The sequence below is a fragment of the Saccopteryx bilineata genome, chromosome 2 (genome assembly GCF_036850765.1).
Source record: "Saccopteryx bilineata isolate mSacBil1 chromosome 2, mSacBil1_pri_phased_curated, whole genome shotgun sequence".
Lineage (NCBI taxonomy): Eukaryota > Metazoa > Chordata > Mammalia > Chiroptera > Emballonuridae > Saccopteryx > Saccopteryx bilineata.
The window spans coordinates 190,458,381-190,479,852 of NC_089491.1; the positions used below are offsets into that span (position 1 = coordinate 190,458,381).

The 21,472-nt window shown below is 39.8% G+C and overlaps 1 non-coding gene across 1 annotated transcript; it reads right to left on the reverse strand.

The window, feature by feature from the left end:
- Nucleotides 1–21,174: 21,174 nt before the first annotated feature.
- TRNAS-GGA (transfer RNA serine (anticodon GGA)) lies at nt 21,175–21,250 on the reverse strand. Its single transcript has one exon. It is a non-coding gene; the product is annotated as a tRNA-Ser (tRNA).
- Nucleotides 21,251–21,472: the final 222 nt, after the last annotated feature.

Here is a 21,472-nt window from a genome sequence, read left to right on the forward strand (position 1 = left end):
TAGATGGCTTGCTCTAACACCTGCTATAACAGGGGTCCCCAAACTTTTTACACAGGGGGCCAGTTCACTGTCCCTCAGACCGTTGGAGGGCCAGACTATAAATAAAACTATGAACAAATCCCTATGCACACTGCACATATCTTATTTTAAAGTAAAAAAAACAAAACGGGAACAAATACAATATTTAAAATAAAGAACAAGTAAATTTAAATCAACAAACTGACCAGTATTTCAATGGGAACTATGGGCCTGCTTTTGGCTAATGAGATGGTCAATGTGCTCCTCTCACTGACCACCAATGAAAGAGGTGCCCCTTCCGGAAGTGCAGTGGGGGGGGCTGGATGCGCATGCGGCCCACGGGCTGTAGTTCAGGGACCCCTGTGCTATAGAGTGTGTTCTACAATTATTTGAGCCTCTCCATTCATATTTTTTAAGTTTAGACAAATGTCCTAAAATCCTGAAATTGTTTTTCAATAATAAAATGTCTGAGATATTAATGTATTTTGTACATAGTCAAGCACCTATTTTTTGCAAAACGATTTTAAAGATTGAAGGTGAACACATTTCAGCTACGAAAGTTAGTCTTATTTTGAATGACTTTGTCCTTCAATATAAATCTCGTTTTGAAGAAAAATTTCTTCCTTTAATTATAAAAGAAAAACCTGTCAGACTTAGAGGAATCAAATCTAGGTATAACAGAAAAGTTTATCAAAGAAGCGCAGAATTTTTACCAGACATGTTTTCAATATATCGAAAAATGGTCTGAAACAAACATCACGGGACATAGCAGTTTTCAATGGTGATTTTTTACTTCATCGCAAGTATATTAAACAGATATTGAATCTTATCTTGAGTTTTTATCTAAAGAAATGCCAGACATCAAAATAGACGACCGTTGTCTCTTTGAAGAAATTAAAAGACTGAATGTATATTTTAAATTCTGAAAAATTAATACAATGAAAAAATGAACATGTAAAAATTGATAAAACATGAGTGGAAATATTCAGCCATTTAAAAAATGAACATATTCTATGTGAAAATTTATTTATTCTTGTTCATTTTCATTGGGCTGCCCTGGAAATAATGCAGCAGTTGAAAGAGTTTTTTCAGTTGCTAATGATTTTTGTTTGTTTGTTTGTTTGTTTGTTTTTCATTTTTTCTGAAGCTGGAAATAGGGAGAGACAGTCAGACAGACTCCCGCATGCGCCCGACCGGGATCCACCCGGCACGCCCACCATGGGGCGACGCTCTGCCCACCAGGGGGCGATGCTCTGCCCATCCTGGGGGTCGCCATGTTGCGACCAGAGCCACTCTAGCACCTGAGGCAGCGGCCACAGAGCCATCCCCAGCGCCCGGGCCATCTTTGCTCCAATGGAGCCTTGGCTGCGGGAGAGGAAGAGAGAGACAGAGAGGAAAGCGCGGCGGAGGGGTGGAGAAGCAAATGGGCGCTTCTCCTGTGTGCCCTGGCCGGGAATCGAACCCGGGTCCTCCGCATGCTAGGCCGACGCTCTACCGCTGAGCCAACTGGCCAGGGCCTGCTAATGATTTTGAACAAGTGAGAAATCAAAAATGAATGTTGATACTCTAGCTGCAGCACTTGCCATAAAATTCAATATGAAGAATATTTCTTGTTCAGATATTTCCAATATATTGTTACAAGATGATACATTGACAAAAAATATTCATTCAATTTAAAAAATAATTCTTACAATTATTATTAAAAATTAATAGGCATGTAAGCATAATTACAATATAAAATATTACAAATGTGTTTATTATACATTTATCATATTATAGTATATTATTGTTACAATGAGTAAAATGTTTCCTTTATTTATGATATTGTTTTCTTCCATTTATTTTTGTACTTTTCATTGTAAAAAAGTTGGTCACCTTATTAAAATGAGAGCAACACAGCAAATGCTGCTAAAAATGCATTGTTTCAGACAGGAAATCTCCCTATCCTGGACATTTTCCTGTTCACTTAACCTAAATCATCAAAATCACTAAAATCAAACTTGTCCTTCACTGGATTTATTGGTTTGCATTAAAAGCAAAGAAGTAGAGGTCCACATTCTCCATTAATTTCATTTTATTTTTGCTGTAATTACATAAATTCTCTTTAAAACAATTATTGAAGCCCTGGCCAGTTTGCTCAGTGGTAGAGCATCGGCCTGGCGTGTGGAAGTCCCAGGTTCAATTCTCGGTCAGGGCATACAGAAGAAGCGCCCATCTGCTTCACCATCCTTCCCTCTCTCCTTTCTCTCTGTCTCTCTCTTCCCCTCCCACAGCCAAGGCTCCATTGGAGCAAAGACGGCCCAGGTGCTGAGGACAGCTCTATGGCCTCCACCTCAGGTGCTAGAATGACTCCGGTTACAGCAGAGCAATGCCCCAGATGGGCAGAGCATTGCCCCTGGTGGGCATGCCTGATGGATGCCGGTCGGGTGCATGCGGGAGTCTCTCTGACTGCCTCCTCACTTCTAACTTCAGAAAAATAAAAATAAAAAAAGATAAGAAACAATTATTGAACCATTAAATGTTTATGAAAGACATCTGTTGTTCAAATAAGACACTGCTGCTATTCATCTGTACTTGCACAGTCTTAAATATAAACACAACGAAATAAGTTATATCCATAAAATGGGAAGGGGATGTAGGCTTATCATGCATCCTCTGATAGAGGATTTCTAACTAGCTGGAGTGGCCCGTGAGATTACTAAAGTGTTCTCAGTAACTACTTATATTTGACTTTGGCACCTTTTTAAAAGTCAGAAGAGACATTTGCAAGGAACTATAAAAAGTCATTACACATGCAGAACAATTAAGGTCCATACTAGCTGGAGAAGGAAACACATCTGTCTTGTCTATTTCTTCCCTAAGTGTCTCTCTGAATCAACTTTTATGGGGTGGGGGAGGTAGAGGGTGTCATAAATATCCCATTCTATTGGGATCTCAGAGTTAACAATACCCCTGTGACTATAAACACATTCAGGAAAGAGGTGCACTCAAGTAAGCAGAGATCTTTGTGACAGTGGCCTCGGTGTGGGCCACAGGCCAGCTAATCACATTACCATGAGAGCCAAGAGGTGGCCTGCAGACAGTGAAATAAAGAGGAGGGGAAAAGCAAGACTAATCTCATTAAAAGGAAAGCTAAGATAGACACTGCTTTTACTTAGCTACTTAAAACGCCCAGTTTTCCCAGGACTGGTCACCTGTGTGCCCTCACAGGCTCGGCGGGCTCAGGAGGATTGTTCTCTCCTGCCAAATGCTGGGGCCTGGGAGCTGCTCCTGCTCCGAAGTTGTCTTCAGAGCATTCTTTTAAAGAAAAAACAGACATCTCCCCACCCCCAAAGAAAGCCTTCTGGTGACAGTTTTCCTCATTGTCTTATTTTCTGTTTAAGATTCCATAAATTGTGTTAAAGTACCAAATCCCCCAAACACTTGAACAAAAACTCAAGCTTTGCATGTTTTCTGTGACTTTGAGGAAAGAACTTAAATGAAATTTGAGGAAACACGCTAGGTAAGTGGTTCTCAAAGTGTGGTCCACAGATCCCAAGGGACCTGAGATACTTCCAGGGGCTCCTCCAGTGTCTCCCTGCTCCACCTGCATGTCTGTGTGAGGTAGGCTTCCTTCTATGCTTCACCCAGCGGTGGATTCAAATAATTTAACAACCGGCTCTCTGCCCTGATGATCGTTTTAAGTAGTAAAAAACAATATACTGAAGGATAGTTTATTGTTTCATGCATTTAATACTTAAATAAGACAATAAAAGAGGTACATGCAGAACAAGAACCTACAACCAAGACTACTTTATCCAGCAAGGCTATCATTTAAAATTGAAGGAGAAATAAAAAGCTTTACAGACAAAAAAAACCTAAAGGATTTCACTACAACCAAACCAAGGCTGCAAGAAATGCTAAGGGACCTGTTATAAACAGATCAAAGGAAAAAAAGAATATAGCAAAAGAGAAAAACAGTTTTAAAGAAAAAAAATGGCAATAAACAATTACATATCAGTAATAACCTTAAATGTTAATGGATTAAATGATCCGATCAAGAGACATAGGGTAGCTGTGTGGATAAGAAAACAGGACCCATACATATGCTGTCTACAAGAGACACACCTTAAATCAAAAGATGCACACAGACTGAAGATAAAAGGATGGAAAAAAATATTTCACGCAAATGGAAATGAAAAAAAAGCTGGGGTAGCAATACTTATATCAGACAAAATGGACTTTAGAACAAAGACCATAGTTAGAGATAAAGAAGGTCACTACATAATGATAAAAGGAGCAATACAAAAGGAAGATATAACCATTATAAATATCTACGCACCTAATATAGGAGCACCTAAATATATAAAGCAGACTTTGATAGACTTAAAGGGCGAGATCAACAGCAATACTATAATAGTAGGAGATTTCAATACCCCATTAACATCATTAGATAGGTCCTCAAGAAAGAAAATTAACAAAGAAACAGCAGACTTAAAGGACATATTAGATCAACTTGATTTAATAGATATCTTCAGAACCTTTCACCCTAAAAGAGCAGAATATACATTCTTTTCAAGCGCTCATGGGACATTCTCTAGAATAGACCACATGTTAGGGCACAAAAGCGGGCTCAACAAATTTAAGAAGATTGAAATCATATCGAACACTTTCTCTGATCACAATGGCATTAAACTAGAAACCAACCACAATAGAAAAATTGAAAAACATTCAAACACTTGGAAACTAAATAGCATGTTATTAAACAATGAATGGGTTAACATTAAGATCAAAGAAGAAATTAAAAAATTCCTAGAAACAAACGATAATGAGCATACATCAACTCAAAATTTATGGGACACAGCAAAAGCAGTCCTGAGAGGGAAGTTTATAGCATTACAGGCATACCTCAAGAAGCTAGAAAAAGCTCAAATTAACAACTTAACCCTGCATCTAAAAGAACTAGAAAAAGAACAGCAAGTAAAGCCCAGAGCTAGTAGAAGGAAGGAAATAATAAAGATCAGAGCAGAAATAAGTGACATAGAGGCTAAAGAAACAATACAGAGCATCAATGAAACCAGGAGCTGGTTCTTTGAAAAGGTAAACAAGATCGATGAACCTTTAACAAGACTCACCAAGAAAAAAAGAGAGAGGACTCAAATAAATAAAATTAGAAACAAGAGTGGAGAAATAACAACTGACACAACAGAAATACAAAATATTGTAAGAAAATACTATGAAGAACTGTACGCCAAAAAACTAGACAACCTAGATGAAATGGACAAATTCCTTGAATCATATAATCTTCCAAAAATCAATCTGGAAGAATCAGAAAACCTAAACAGACCAATTACAACAAATGAGATTGAAACAGCTATCAAAAAACTCCCAAAAAAGAAAAGTCCTGGGCCTGATGGCTTCACAAGTGAATTCTACCAAATATTCAAAGAAGAACTAACTCCTATCCTTCTCAAGCTATTTCAAAAACTTCAAGAGGAAGGAAGACTTCCAAACTCCTTTTATGAGGCGAGCATAATTCTGATTCCAAAACCAGGCAAAGACAACACAAAAAAAGAAAATTATAGGCCAATATCCCTGATGAACTTAGATGCAAAAATCCTCAATAAAATATTAGCAAACCGGATCCAGCAATATATGGAAAAAATCATACACCATGATCAAGTAGGATTTATTCTTGGGAGGCAAGGCTGGTACAATATTCGCAAATCAATCAATGTGATTCATCACATAAACAAAAGAAAGGAGAAAAATTACATGATAATTTCAATAGATGCAGAAAAAGCATTTGATAAAGTCCAGCACCCATTCATGATCAAAACTCTCAGCAAAGTGGGAATACAGGGAACATACCTCAACATGATAAAGGCCATCTATGACAAACCCACAGCCAACATAATACTCAATGGGCAAAAATTAAAGCTATCCCCTTAAGATCAGGAACAAGGCAGGGTTGCCCCCTTTCACCACTCTTATTCAACATAGTTCTGGAAGTCCTCACCACAGCAATCAGACAAGAAAAAGAAATAAAAGGCATCCAAATTGGAAAAGAAGAAGTAAAACTATCATTATTTGCAGATGACATGATATTGTATATAGAAAACCCTAAAGTTTCAGTCAAAAAACTACTAGACCTGATAAAAGAATTTGGCAAGGTGGCAGGATATAAAATCAATACTCAGAAATCAGAGGCATTTTTATACACTAATAATGAACTGTCAGAAAGAGAAATCAGGGAATCAATCCCCTTTACCATTGCAACCAAAAAAATAAAGTACCTAGGAATAAATCTAACCAAGGAGATTAAAGACTTGTACTCAGAAAATTATAAAACATTGATAAAAGAAATCAGGGAAGATACGAATAAGTGGAGGCATATACCGTGCTCATGGTTAGGAAGAATAAACATCATTAAAATGTCTATATTACCCAAAGCAATTTATAAATTCAATGCAATACCAATGAAAATACCAATGACTTACTTCAAAGACATAGAACACATATTCCAAAAATTTATATGGAACCAAAAAAGAACACGAATAGCCTCAGCAATCCTGAAAAGGAAGAAAAAAGCGGAAGGTATCACACTTCCAGATATCAAGTTATATTATAAGGCCATTGTACTCAAAACAGCATGGTACTGGCATAAGAACAGGCACATAGATCAATGGAACAGAACAGAGAACTCAGAAATAAACCCACAGCTCTATGGACAACTGATATTTGACAAAGGTGGTAAGACAATACAATGGAGTAAAGACAGCCGCTTCAACAAATGGTGTTGGGAAAACTGGACAGCTACCTGCAAAAAAATGAAACTAGACCACCAACTTACACCACTCACAAAAATAAACTCAAAATGGATAAAAGACTTGAATGTAAGCCATGAAACCATAAGCATTTTAGAAGAAAACATAGGCAGTAAGCTCTCTGACATCTCTCGCAGCAATATATTTGCTGATTTGTCTCCACAGGCAAGTGAAATAAAAGACAGGATAAACAAATGGGACTTTATCAAACTAAAAAGCTTCTGCACAGCTAAAGACAATAAGAACAGAATAAAAAGACAAACTACACAATGGGAGAATATATTTGACATAGCGTCTGATAAGGGGTTAATAACCAAAATTTATAAAGAACTTGTAAAACTTAATACCAGGAAGACAAACAATCCAATCCAAAAATGGGCAAAAGAAATGAATAGACATTTCTCCAAAGAGGACACACAGATGGCCAATAGGCATATGAAAAAATGTTCAACATCATTAATGATTAGAGAAATGCAAATTAAAACCACAATGAGATATCACCTCACACCAGTCAGAATGGCGCTCATCAATAAAACAACACAGAATAAGTGCTGGCGAGGATGTGGAGAAAAGGGAACCCTCCTGCACTGCTGGTGGGAATGCAGACTGGTGCAGCCACTGTGGAAAACAGTATGGAGATACCTCAAGAAATTAAAAATCGAACTGCCTTTTGACCCAGCTATACCACTGTTAGGAATATACCCCAAGAACACCATAGCACTGTTTGAAAAGAAGAAATGCACCCCCATGTTTATGGCAGCATTGTTCACAATAGCAAAGATTTGGAAACAGCCCAAGTGTCCATCAGAGGATGAGTGGATTAAAAAGCTTTGGTATATATATACTATGGAATACTACTCAGCCATAAGAAATGATGACATAGGATCTTTTACAACAACATGGATGGGCCTTGATAACATTATACTGAGTGAAAGAAGTAAATCAGAAAAAACTAAGAACTATATGTTTCCACACATAGGTGGGACATAAAGATGAGACTCAGAGACATGAACAACAGTGTTGGGGTTACAGGGTGGGGGGAGGAGAGGGAGGGGGTTGGGGGAGGGGAGGGGCACAAAGATCATGGCTTTTCAGCATTGGCCATATTCCCCCCTTAATCTATAGACAGACAGCAAATATTTACGTATGGTGTTCCCACTATAAAGACTGCTGTCTTAGGGACAAATGCTGACAAACTATTTCAGCAGTTCCTCCTTCTTCAAAGACTTATATGTAAACATAGAGCTCCATGTTTCATAGGACATACTCAAGCTCACTCCATGCTTCCTGGTGCTTTAGCACAAGGGAATGCCCCCCCTCCTTTTTTTTTTTTCTTTTATTTATTTATTTTTTGTATATTTCTGAGGATGGGGATGGGGAGGCAAGCAGACGGACTCCTGCATGCGCCTGACTGGGATCCACCTGGCATGCCTACCGGGGGGAATGCTCTCCCATCTGGGATGTTGCTCTGTTACAACCGGAGTCATTCTAGCAACTAGGGCGGAGGCCATGGGGCCATCCTTAGTGCCCAGGGTGGATTTGCTCCGGTGGAGCCTTGGCTGTGGGCGGGAGGAGAGGGACCGGGAGGGGGGAGAGGGGGAGGGGTGGAGAGGTAGATGGGCGCTTCTCCTGTGTGCTCTGGCCGGGAATCGAACCCGGGAATCCTGCACACCAGGCCAATGACTCCGACGGGTCTACCATATCATGCTTTTTACTTAAAAAAAAAAAATTTACATTTCTTTTGAAAGCTGATGAACAGGAGACACCAAATCTACCTTCTTTGTTAGATCTAGCTAATAACACTGTTCTGTCTTTTTTCCAAATAGCTCCAGATATATGGAAAAGATTTATATAGGCGGATGGGGATCCTCAAACCCCTCAGCGAGATCTTCTGAGAATGGCTTTTAAGATACCTAGAGGCATAAAAAGCCCAATAGAGATCAGGGGGAACTACCAGCTTTTAGGATACACCCTTAAAGGCTCCAGCACCCCAAAGGGGTCTCATAGGATGCCATCTGGGTCCTGCTTCAATAGTGGAAAGGAAGGTCATTGAGCTAAAGCCTGCCAGGCTTACACACCTCTGCTGTGAGGAAACAGGGACACTGGAAGGTGGGCTTCCCCCTCGCTCCTCTAAGGGAGGGTTCAGTCTCTTCCAGGCCTGCTCCAGCCACCTATGACCTAACCTTGCCCAGAATGCTGGGGTTGGCCACTGAAGGCTGAAGGTGCCCAGGGCCGTCGACCCCATCTACGACACTGTGGACGAGCCTAGGGTATTTCTTCCAAGAAGCAGGTAAACTGATCTCATTTGCACAAGGGCCACTTAACTATGTTTTGCCTGAATAGTCAGGTTCTTTATTCTTCCCTCAAAGATCTCTGTTGTGGGTGTTGATAGTCCTATTTTCTGCTGCTTTGCTTAATATATAGTGTTTCCTTTATTCCTCCTACCTCAATGCCCCACTCATATTTCAGGCTGGGACCTACTCTTAATTTAGAGCTCTCTTTCCTCCTTTTGCCAACTTGTATTATGAATTTACCTTTGCCACCCAGCTTAGTGTATCCCAAGGTTCTCTTTACCAGGCCACAGTCACAGAGCTCCAGGGAAAAGCAACCTGGTCTCAACTCTCCAGGCAGAGGAGAACAGAAGCTCCATATCCACACATGCTGCAAATGGCTTTTTCCAGTCTACCTGAATCATTACCAGCTAGAAGCAGCGATCATTGGGACTTGGATATGAGCTGCAAAGTATAGAATGGTGACAACAATTCCAGTGCCATGCGGACTTTTCCTGTGGGGAACTTTCCTGGACGCCTGCTCCCTGTGACAGCTCCTAACAGACTGAACTGTGGTTGGGTTGCATTTTTCAGGGATTTGGCATGGTGAGGGGGCCAACTTGGACTTGGGGAACATGTTAAGGACACTACTCATTTATGGATTCTTGCTGTATTGGCCAAGAGTTTGCTTAAAGGCTTTTAATCACTGTAAAAAAAAATAGAGGACTAGATGAAGAAGATGGGGCACATATACACCATGGTATATTATTCAGCTAGGAGAAATGGTGACATTGGATCACTTATAGCGGAATGGTGGAGTCTTGGTAGCATTGTGCAGAGTGAAATAAGCGAATCAGAAAAAAACAGGAACTGCAGGATTCCATACATTAGTGGGACATAAAAGCGAGACTGAGAGGCATGAACAGGAGTGTGGTGGCTATGGGGGGTGGGGGGAGGGAAGGAGGGAGAGGGGGAGGGGGGGGGAGGGGTACAGAGAGAACTGGATGGAGGGTGGCAGAGGACGATCTCTCTTTGGGTGATGGGTATGCAACATAACTAAATGACAAGATAACCTGGAAATGTTTTCTTTGAATGTATGTACCCTGATTTATTGATGTCATCCCATTAAAATAAAAATTTATTTATATATAAAAAAAGAGGTACACAAACCTAATTATAAGAGTTTAAAATATTAATGAAAAAATACTAAACAATACCTGACAAAAACAATAAAACTGTTATTTAAGATTATTTCCATATTGCTTCTTGACTGGCATTTTCACTTGCAATTTTTTCACCTATGGGTGGAATGAATATTACTACAGGTGCTTAGAATACACTGTTGAAACAGATGAATGTTATAAAAGAAAAAGAAATATAAATTTGTGATTTCCACATTAGGCGGCTGCCCAGGCACCTACCTTAGAGACAACCCTGATGACAAGTGCCATTTGAACAACCGGTTTGCTGAACTCAACAAAAAATTAGTTATTGGTTCTGCTGAACTGGTGTGAACCAGCTGAATCCCACCACTGGCTTCATCTTAACCAGTAGCTCACAATAGACTGAAGCGGACATGAGAACTCAGCTGTTAAATTTGCAAACTAGAAAGTGAGACATTAAAGAAATTTGCAAAGATGGAAAGCAATACTACTCTGTTCACTAAATTTTTGTTATTTCCAAAAATATATGTATTTTTGATCAAAAAATGCTATTTATGTTAACATATAAAAGACATTACTGTTATTTTTAAGTGAATTAATAAAATAATATTTGGTTCCTCAGTGGTTTTTTTTCTAATATGGCAAATAGAGGTAGATATAACCCACACATCAAAAGATTTTTGGGGTCCTCAGTAATATTTAGGAATGTAAAGAGACCAACAAGTTTCAGAATTACTGCACTAGAAGGACAAAAATATTTGGTTATAACATTGCTCATTGCTCTAAACCAGCGGTTCTCAACCTGTGGGTCACCTAGGTGACCCCTGTGTTTTGGTCATTCGACCCCCGCCGGGGTCGCGACCTACAGGTTGAGAACCACTGCTCTAAACCTTAATTTTGAAGACTGTAGGCTGATAAACCCTTGGACAACAATTGGGTTTTTCCTCAAACTGCTCACAGAATTTTCTAAAACCAAAGCCTTAAATCAGACTTTGAACAAAGACATATGATATTCAAAGAATGGAGAACTGTTAAAATTCCCCAAAACCAGGAAAAGAGCAAAGAGGCCATGTCAGTCTTTTACCAAAAATGATGACTCTCTGGGGAGCCATCCCAGTTGTGTGTATCAGCAGTCAGCTCCTTTTTATTGCTGAGTACTATTCCAGGGAACAGATGTTCCACAGTTAAGCTGCTCACTTATTGAAGGACATCTAAGTTGGTTGCAAGTTTTGGCTACTACAAATAAACATTTATATACAGGTTTTTGCATGAACATAAATCTTCATTAACTTAAGATGAATATTCAGGAGTTCAATTGCTGGGTCATATGGTAGAGTCATGTTTACTTTTTTACAAAACTACCAAACTAGCCTGACCAGGTGGTATCACAGTGGATAGATCATCAGCCTGGGATGCTGAGTTCAAAACCCCAAGGTCACCGGCTTGAGTGTGGGTTTGCTAGTTTGAGCGTGGGGTCACTGGCTTGAGCATGGGATCATAGACATGACCCTGTGGTCGCTGGCTGAAGCCCAAGGTCACTGGCTTGAGCAAGGAGTCAGTGGCTTGGCTTGAGCCCCCTAGTCAAAGCACATATGAGAAGCAATCAATGAACAACTAAGGAGTCACAACTACCAGCTGATGTTTCTCATCTCTCTCCCTTTTTGTCTGTGTGTGTGTGTCTCTTTCTCTCGCTAAAAAAAAAAAAAAAAAAAAAAAAAAAAAAAAAAAAAAAAAAAAAAAAACAGAAAAAAAAAGAAACTGCCAAACTGTTTCTAAAGGGTGGTTCCATTTTACATTCCAACCAAAAAAGTCTGAGTGATCCCGTTCCTCTGCAACCTCGCAGCATTTGGTGTTGTCACTGGTTTTAAATTTTAGCTGTTTTGATAAGTATGTAGTAGGATCTCACTGTTGTTTAATTTGCATTACTCTAACGGATAATGATGTTGAACATCTTTTCATGTACTTATTTTTCATCTGTGTATCTTCTTCAGTAATTATCGTTTGCCCATATATATATTTTTTTTTCCATTTTTCTGAAGCTGGAAACAGGGAGAGACAGTCAGACAGACTCCCGCATGCGCCCGACCGGGATCCACCCGGCACGCCCACCATGGGGCGACGCTCTGCCCACCAGGGGGCGATGCTCTGCCCCTCCGGGGCGTCGCCATGTTGAGACCAGAGCTACTCTAGCGCCTGAGGCAGCGGCCACAGAGCCATCCCCAGCGCCCGGGCCATCTTTGCTCCAATGGAGCCTTTTGCCCATATTTTAATTAGATTGTTTGCATTTTTAACCTTTGAGTTTTAGGGTTATTTTAAAAATATGTTCTAGACAGTAGTCTTTTATCGTATATATAGTTTGTAAATATTTTCTCCTGTTCTGTAGCTTGTCCTTTCATCCTTCTTAAAAAAGGTCTTACACTGAGCAAAGGCTATAAATTTTGAAGTGAAATTGGTCAATTTTCCCTTTTATGGGTCATGCTTTTGATGTCAAGTCTAAGAACTTCTTCCCTAGCCCTGAGTCTTTTTTTTTTATTATTCATTTTGAGGGGGGGGGGAGAGGGAGAGAGAGAAAGAGAGAGAGAGAGAGAGAGAGAGAGAGAAAGGGGGGGAGGAGCAGGAAGCCTCAACTCCCATATGTGCCTTAGACCAGGCAAGTGCAGGGTATTGAACTGGCAACCCCAGCATTCCAGGTCGATGCTTTATCCACTGCGCCACCACAGGTCAGACCCTAGCCCTGAGTCTTAAGGCTATTCTTCCTTGTTTTTTTTCTTCTGGTTTTATAATTTTACTTTTACTCTTAAGTCTATCATCCATTTGAAGTTAACTTTTGTATTAACTGTGAAAATCAAGTCATGGTCTTTTTCTTTTTCTTTTTTTTCTTTCTTTTTTTTTTGCCTATGGATGTCCAATTGTTCCACACCATTTTATTTTAAGTGCTATCCTTCCTCCACTGAATTGTTTTTACATCTTTCCCAAAAATTAATTGTGTGTATTTGTATAGGTTCTCTATGCAGTTTCATTGATCTAAGTGTCTACCTTTCCACCAATACCAAACACTTTTTTTTCTAAGTGAGAGGAGAGGAAATAGCAAGATGGACTCCCACATATGCCCTGACTGGGATCCACCCAGCAACCCCTGTCTGAGGCCAATGCTTGAATCAACTGAGCTACTTTTAGCACCTGAGGCTAACACACTTGAGGACCAAATGAGCTATCCTCAGTGCCCCAGCAAACATTAGAACCAATCAAGCCACTGGCTGCAGGATGGAAAGAGGGAGAGAAGGGGGAGAGAGAAGGGGAGAGAAGCAGAGAGCTGCTTCTCTTGTGTGCCATACATACGCTGAGCCAATGCTCTATCCACTGAGCAAACCAGCCTGGGCCTGCACACTCTTAATTATTGTAGTCATATAATAAGTCTTTAAAGCAGGAAGACTGCAATGGATTATATTTGAATATTTATTTGAGCTGAGCATTTAGTCTTCATTTATAATAAATATATTAGTTAAAGCATCTACATTTTCTTAACTTGTCTATTTTCACAATTTATTTTTTCTATGGAAATTCACACTTTTCCCAGGTTCTGCCATTTACTTTGTGTGAGTGTTTGCCATGCTGAATCTCAGTTTCTCATCTGTGAAATGGGGGAGAGCAGCTCATCCTTTGGCATTTGCATATACTTCACAGAAAGTACTGAGGTACTGCCAGTGGAATTGTACGAGACCATGTGTACAGGCGCCTAGTCCAGTACCAGGCCTACAGTAAGCTTCACAGCTCCTCTCCTTAAGTCTCCTTGCTCAGAGTGATTCTGTTACTCATGCTGATAACATGTATAACTGTCCATTATATTTCTGTAGCTTGTTCTCATACCATGTAAAGTAATACATAGCTCTTTTGTAACAATCCATAATGCAGGGAATGTGCAAGTACTATATTAATCAATGTTAAAATCTTAAAATGCATTCTACATTGAGTTTCTGACTGACTGATAGCTATGACTGATTCTGGAAAGGGCTCTGCTGGCTGCCTACAGCATGCTAAATTGCGTGTGACCCCAAAGGTTGCACTGATCAATAACAGTAAAGTCATATTCCCATGTTACTCAAAATGGTCCTCTCTTCCTCAAGTGTAAAAAAGGAGTTTTATTCTAAGTGCAAAAAAGAAGCAATATACTTCAAATTTGTTTTTTTAACCATCTTAATCTCCCCCTATGCCATATTATTTTATCCATTTTCTATTTTCCCTTTACTAATCATTTTTTAACCTGGACTCAGGGATGTGGGGTGTGTATTTCCAAACTGTAATTCAGCAATAAGCCTGCTCTTGACACATTTTGATGTTTTATTTTGTTTTAACTCTCTAGTTTCCCCAGTGTCCTCTCCCTGAGTTACTTGAGTCAGCAGTTTAATGGCTTTACAGACAATTATGTTCACAATGACTGTTTTACAAGTCATGTATTTTTATGTATGGCCAATACATAGGAAATTATGTTTCTCATAAAAATTTAAAAGTCCTTTAAACTAACTCTTTTGTGTGTGTGTGTGTGTGTGTGTGTGTGTGTGTGTGTGTGTCAGAGACAGAAATAGAGGGACAGATAAAGAGAGACAGACATGAAGGAAAGAGATGAGAAGAGTCAATTCTTTGTTGCAGCTCCTTAGTTGTTCATTGATTGCTTTCTCATATGTGCCTTGACCAGGGTCTACAGCAGAGCGAGTGGCCCCTTGCTCAAGCCAGCAAACTTGGGCTCAAGCCAGTGATCATGGGTCCAAGCTGGTGAGCCTTGCTCAAACCAGATGAGCCAGCGCTCAAGCCGGCGACCTTGGGGTTTTGAACCTGGGTCCTCCACGTCCCAATTCGACACTCTATCCACTGTGCTACCACCTGGTCAGGCAATTACCTTTTTATATTTTAACCTTTTTAATTGAAAATGTAGAACATATTCAGGAAAGTGCATATAAATATATGTTTACTTTAATAAACAATTTTACATTGTTTACCTGTGCACTCACCAACCAGGTTGATAAATGGAACATTTCCAGAACGCCAGATATTTCTAAGTGTCCCTTTGAATTTATTTCCCACTCCTGCCAAGGTAACCACTATCCTGCCTTCTATGATGGCTCCAACTCTTTATAGTTGTTCATAGACTTTAACACATTGATAATTTTCACTACTCCTATTATTGCTTTAGTTTAACATTTATGTAGGCATCCTTTAGCAACGTAGTTGATAAATAATTCGTATGCATTCTTGTTTGTCTTGCTTTCTTCACCACAGCACTTTCGCAATATTTACCCTCGTTACTGACTGTAGCCACGGTTCATTCTTCTGCATTACTGTGTGATTATTTAATACATCAATATTCAACTACATATTTATCCCCTGTGCTGCTGATAAATATCTGTTTTGTTTCCAGTGTTTGGCTGTTGTGAATAATCTTAGCACGTCCTCTGGCCCTCATATACAGGTGGACATGTACATGTGCTTCTCTGAAGGGTATTTTAGAAGCTGCGTTTCGGGGTAATAACATCTCTGTATCTTTACCTCTGGCCAATGCAGAGCTGGTTTTCAGAGTAGTTACATCTATCAATGTTTATCAGATAATATACATAAGCAGCATTGCATTTTAAAGGAACCAAGAATATATATTTGTTTCCCTTCTTCCTCACCCCAACTCCTTAAGTTTTGAAGTGCTACCTCCTGGTGATCAAAGTACTCAGTCTCCCATTCTTTAGACTATGCAAGTGACAGAGGGTATTAAATGGCAGGATTGACTGTGGTTTTAAACATGAACAAAATTTACCTTATGAAGTGCTAAAGTGTGGAAATAGCAAATTAGGGGTTCTATGGTCTGCAATCTATAATGTCTTCTTTTTATATTTCCAGGATATTTTATTTATCTTTTATTTTTCAATTACAGTTGACATTCAATATTTCACATTAATTTCAGGTGTTATAAAGTTTCTTCATTTCTAAAAAGTACATTGCTTAAAGTAAAAGGATCACCATAAAAGTGACATTTATGATATCTTACTTATTTTCTTCTTTGAAAACACTTAAGAATTTCAAGTACCACCTGAAAAAAAACTCTGAGCAACATGCTAGCCTAACAGTTACAAAATATACAATTTCAACCCAACTTTTTGGAAGCCTGTCTGGGTGTGAATTGGGCACAACGGAAGACAGGTAAACGTTTGATGGAGAAAATGCGTAGCAAATGCACCTGGCCCTGAGCCAAGGCAGTAACTGGTAACCAGTGCTTCTCCCCTTTCTGATTCTGATCCCCTGCCTCTAACTGAACATTTCCTTATGCAAAGCTCCCAGTCCTTGCAAAACCTGATTTTTTTTAAGTCCTGTATTGTTCCACATTTCAAAAACCTTTAGGATTTGAAACCCTTGTCTATTTTTAAAACTTTTTATTATAGGAAATTTTAAATCTACATAAAAGTAAATAGAGCAGTAAACTGAGTCCCAAGTTTCAATTATTATCAATTTGTGGCCATCTTGTTTCGTCTGTATCTGCTCCCACCACCAGGGTTACTTGGGAGCAAATATTAATTATGATTTAAGTGACCACTATATATCAAGATTACTCAGAAACAAATATAAACTATAAATTGTGATCACTTCACAGTATATCTCTAAAGGATAGGGACTTTAAAAAGAACCATCAATACCATTATCAAGCACACACAAGTTGGCAATAATCTCTTAATTTCATCAAAGATATAGTATGGGTATTTTCTTGGGCTTGATACAAAACTCTGTATACATATATATTTTTGTTTGAATGAGGATTTAACCAAGATGTATGTATGGCAATTCTGTAACCACCTTAAACTCTAAAAATGTGGTTTGTACAGAGGCAAGAACAGCTAGGAAAATCCTGGGAAAGAGCACCAATTGGGAGAAGAAAGGTTAATCAACCTCCCACACATTAGAGTGCATTATAAAGCATCTGTAATGAAAATGGTGTAACTTTGACCCAAGACTAGACAGGCGTTCCAATGGACCAGAAAAGAAAACCCAGAAATTGACCCCAAGTGCACATGAGAATTCAGTCTACTACGAAGGAAACATCTCAAATCCATTAACCAGATACAAGGTAAGTTCACTCTGTCTCAAAACAAGAAATAAGAAGAGATCAATAAATTTGTTTATATAAAACAACAAAAACAATATTTTTTTTATATGGCATAAGGCTCTATTACAAAGTCAAATGACAAAGGACCAATTAGGAAAATCATTAACTTATATCACAAATCTTTGGAGAACCTGATGAGAAATTAGAACACTGTTCACAAGCACACCTTCAGGGGCTCTTAGTGACATGAAAAGACCCTCAGCCGCACTCGTGTGGAGAGAAACCCAGAGTAAAGCAACACTGGGACTGTTTCCCCGCTGGCTGGTTAGCAGACATGCACTGGTTCGACCATATGCAATGTTAGCAAGGCTGTGAGGAAACAAGCCTCTCATGTATTCCTGGTGGGAAGGGAATTGGGCAAAGTCTAGAAAAGTTGTATGTGCATTTACCCTTTGACCCAGCATCTTCCCTTCTACACAGGGTTGGCCCAAAAGTATACTGGCCAAAATATGAAAAAATATATGCATTCTTTGTAATAGCAAAAATCTGAAAATGACGCAAAAGTCCACAATAGGAAACTGGTTGAATAAATTATGGTACTTTTAAGCAATGCAGCTGTATGAACTAATGAGGAAAATCTGCATACTGCCATGGAAGGATCCCTTGGGTATATTGTTAATGCAAAAAGCAAGGACGAGGAAAGTGTTTATTATATGCCATTACTTAAGAAAAGAAGACATACACTTTTAAAGGATAAATTTTATGATATTTAAATTATATTTCAATACAGCTTTTATAAATATATGTATACATAAGTATTTAAAAATGAATGAACAAACCATCATTTAATTTTTAAATGCTTACTAACCGAGGAAAGGAATGAAGAGACTATAGAATTTATTTTGGAGTAAGTAAATATTTTATATAATTTGAAATAACAAAATTAAATCAAAAAGCAATTCCTGAACATTGAAATGAAAAGGAAACAAATGGCCCAAAGGTGTGCCACACAGACAGGAACTATGCAAAGAAAGCCCTGTAGTCTGCGTGCTCTGAGTGGGACGGACTAGAAGGACAAAGGGAACTGGAAACAAAGGATTAAATGGCTTTCAGTATTCACACTGCTGATGATCATGTTGGTGCTGGAATCCTGAAACTGGTGTCTGTGGGTCCTGGGACAAATCAAAGGAACAATTATGCTAGTGTCTTTGAGAACTTTTCACTGTGGTTGAAAGGAGGTATGTTGTAAGATTGATGACGTTATGAAGTGAAATTCCTATTATCCTGCATTTAGGTGGAAGGATCAAAGTATCACCTAATAAATAATTTGATGTTGAATAAAGAGTACACATTTTCTAGCTCTATCTATGGAAAAGACCTGTACACCATGGCCCACGAAGTTGTAATGACAGTCTCAGTGCCCAGACTGTGATCACTATATGGCACTTCCTGCTAACAGCAATCAGGAGCTGGCCAGGAAAAATGGCCCATTGAAGGTTTGTGTCAGATAATGTACCATAGTTTCTCATATTTAGAAGTTTGCTCAACTGACATCTAAGGACTCGGAACCTACTTTGAAGAGGCTTTCATTGATAGGACAATGTAAACAATTTTAATAAGGATGAAAAGTGCAGTGCATTAAAATAGATCAGGTATGTTCAAGTCCGCAAGGTCACGGTGATCCAAAGACCCACCCACACAATAACAGCTTATTTACCTTCCTTTGGATCATGTGAAGGAACCAACTCTTTTATTCACTTTTGAACTTGTAAATCAAGGGAAAAAGCTAAGCATATATCTTCATTTCCCATATGATCCAGACCTCAGGGTAACCAAAAAATTGATGAGGGAAATCTTAATTTATAGTATTCCAGCTAATAGATGAAGAGGTATGCTGGGTAGCACTAGAATATCACCATTTTGCAACTGAATAAACTAATAAGTCTAGATAGTGATCATCAATAGTTAGTTATGAGAGAAAACAGACATTATATACTTGCTGATGGAAATACATACCACCCACAGAACAGTCTCACACAAGTGCACACACACTCAGAACCAAGCTTCTAGATCTAAAAGTACAAGGACAGAACAGTACGTTAAAGGACGCCACAGAAATTTCATCAGCAAAAGTCAGCCCATAGACAACTTTAAAGGAGAAACAGTTTCATTTCTGAGGGGTGGGGGAGGGAGGGAAACCTACAGATTAAAAGATACTCCAGAGATATGTCCCAATGCAAAGACCTTATATGGATCCTAAGTCAAACAAACAATATAAAAAATTGTATGCAATCAGAGAAATGTGAACATTAATTGATATTGAGGATACAGCTGTTTATATTTGAAGTGCAATTTACTGTGGTTATATTTTTAGTCTTTATCATTCAGCAATACTTATTAAACTATTTATAAATGATAGCTACCTGGGATTTGCTTCAAAATAATCTGGGGGTGAAGGGGGGCAAGGGTGTCAAAGAAGATGAGCCAAGCTTGGCCTTGTGGAAGCTTGGGGTGAGTAAATGAGAGTCATTATACTACTCTCTCTGTTAAGAATATTCTAGTTTGTTCCATGAAGCCTCAGTGTGCCCTCCTACTCAAGACTCAATAATGCCAGCCAGCCAGACAGACAGTAGTACTCATTCCGTGAAAGGAGGTTAGACAGAACAACAGGATGATTTATACACTTTCCTTTGGGGTGGAAAAGGGACTCTCTTGGCTACTGAGATGGTACTTGGGGCCTACCACGGAGCCTGACCCATACATATACTATGAATACATATTGAATAAAGGAATAACCAGGTCCTATTAGGTGCAGGTGGGGGCAGGGCACTTAGCATCTTCTGGTCAGAAGATAGCAAATTCTAAATACTTGGATAACAATCTTAGCTTAGCATGAGGTGCATTAGACACCAGAGCAGATTACAGGTGAGGCAAGGTAGGTCAAAATTGCTTTAACAATAAAGAGACACCAAAAACTTGATTTTCTTCACATCTGCCAAAACTGCCCTTTCTTTTTCTGCTCTCTGCTGGGCTTCTACCCCCTCTTCCTTCCTCATTTTCCCTCTTCTCTCCCCCTCCCACTTCCCTCTCACCCCTCTCTCTGCCAGAGGTTGAGGGCTTTCTGTGGCCCTGTCCTCTTTATTCTCACCCACTCCCTGCAATAGTAGGGGAGGGGACACCATCCCATGCTCCTTCCAGTCCTCCCCTAGGAACCAGGACCTGTACAAGAAGGGGCTGGGCAAAATGTTCCTCTCTTCTATAAACCTGGGCGACTGTTCAGTCTCTACTTTGTTCCTCTGCCTTTGCCTCACTATAAATCTATTTCTTCTTAGTGTTTCATTTGGAGCCCAAAATAAAAGGAAAGGATTTGTGTCCTGTTCGGGAATAACTTATTGAAGTCTTCCACACCTGGCCACACAGCAGCTCCGTCAGCGGTCAGTATGAATTCATCTTAGGTGCCATCGACTGCTGCTTTGTTGCCAGGAACCCATACACACAAGCCCTTTCCTTTTTCCTTTTCTTTCTTTTTTTTTTTTTTTTTTTTTTTTCTGAAGCTGGAAATGAGGAGAGACAGTTAGACTCCCGCATGCGCCCGACAGGGATCCACCCGGCATGCCCAGCAGGGGCAACGCTCTGCCCACCAGGGGGCGATGCTCTGCCCCTCGGGGCGTCGCTCTGCTGCGACCAGAGCCACTCTAGCGCCTGGGGCAGAGGCCAAGGAGCCATCCCCAGCGCCCGGGCCATCTTGGCTCCAATGGAGCCCCGGCTACGGGAGGGGAAGAGACAGAGAGGAAGGAGAGGGAGGGGTGGAGAAGCAAATGGGCGCCTCTCCTATGTGCCCTGGCCGGGAATCGAACCCGGGTCCCCCGCACTCCAGGCCGACGCTCTACCACTGAGCCAACCGGCCAGGGCCTCCTTTTCTTTCTTTTTAAAAAGCTGCTGATGTTACTGGAGCTGGGACATGAATGGTACAAAATTTCCGGAAAGCAGATTCAAAAAGCCTTTTTTTTTTTTTTCATTTTTCCGAAGCTGGAAACGGGGAGGCAGTCAGACAGACTCCCGCATGCACCCAACCGGGATCCACCCGGCATGCCCACCAGGGGGCGATGTTCTGCCCCTCTGGGGCATCGCTCT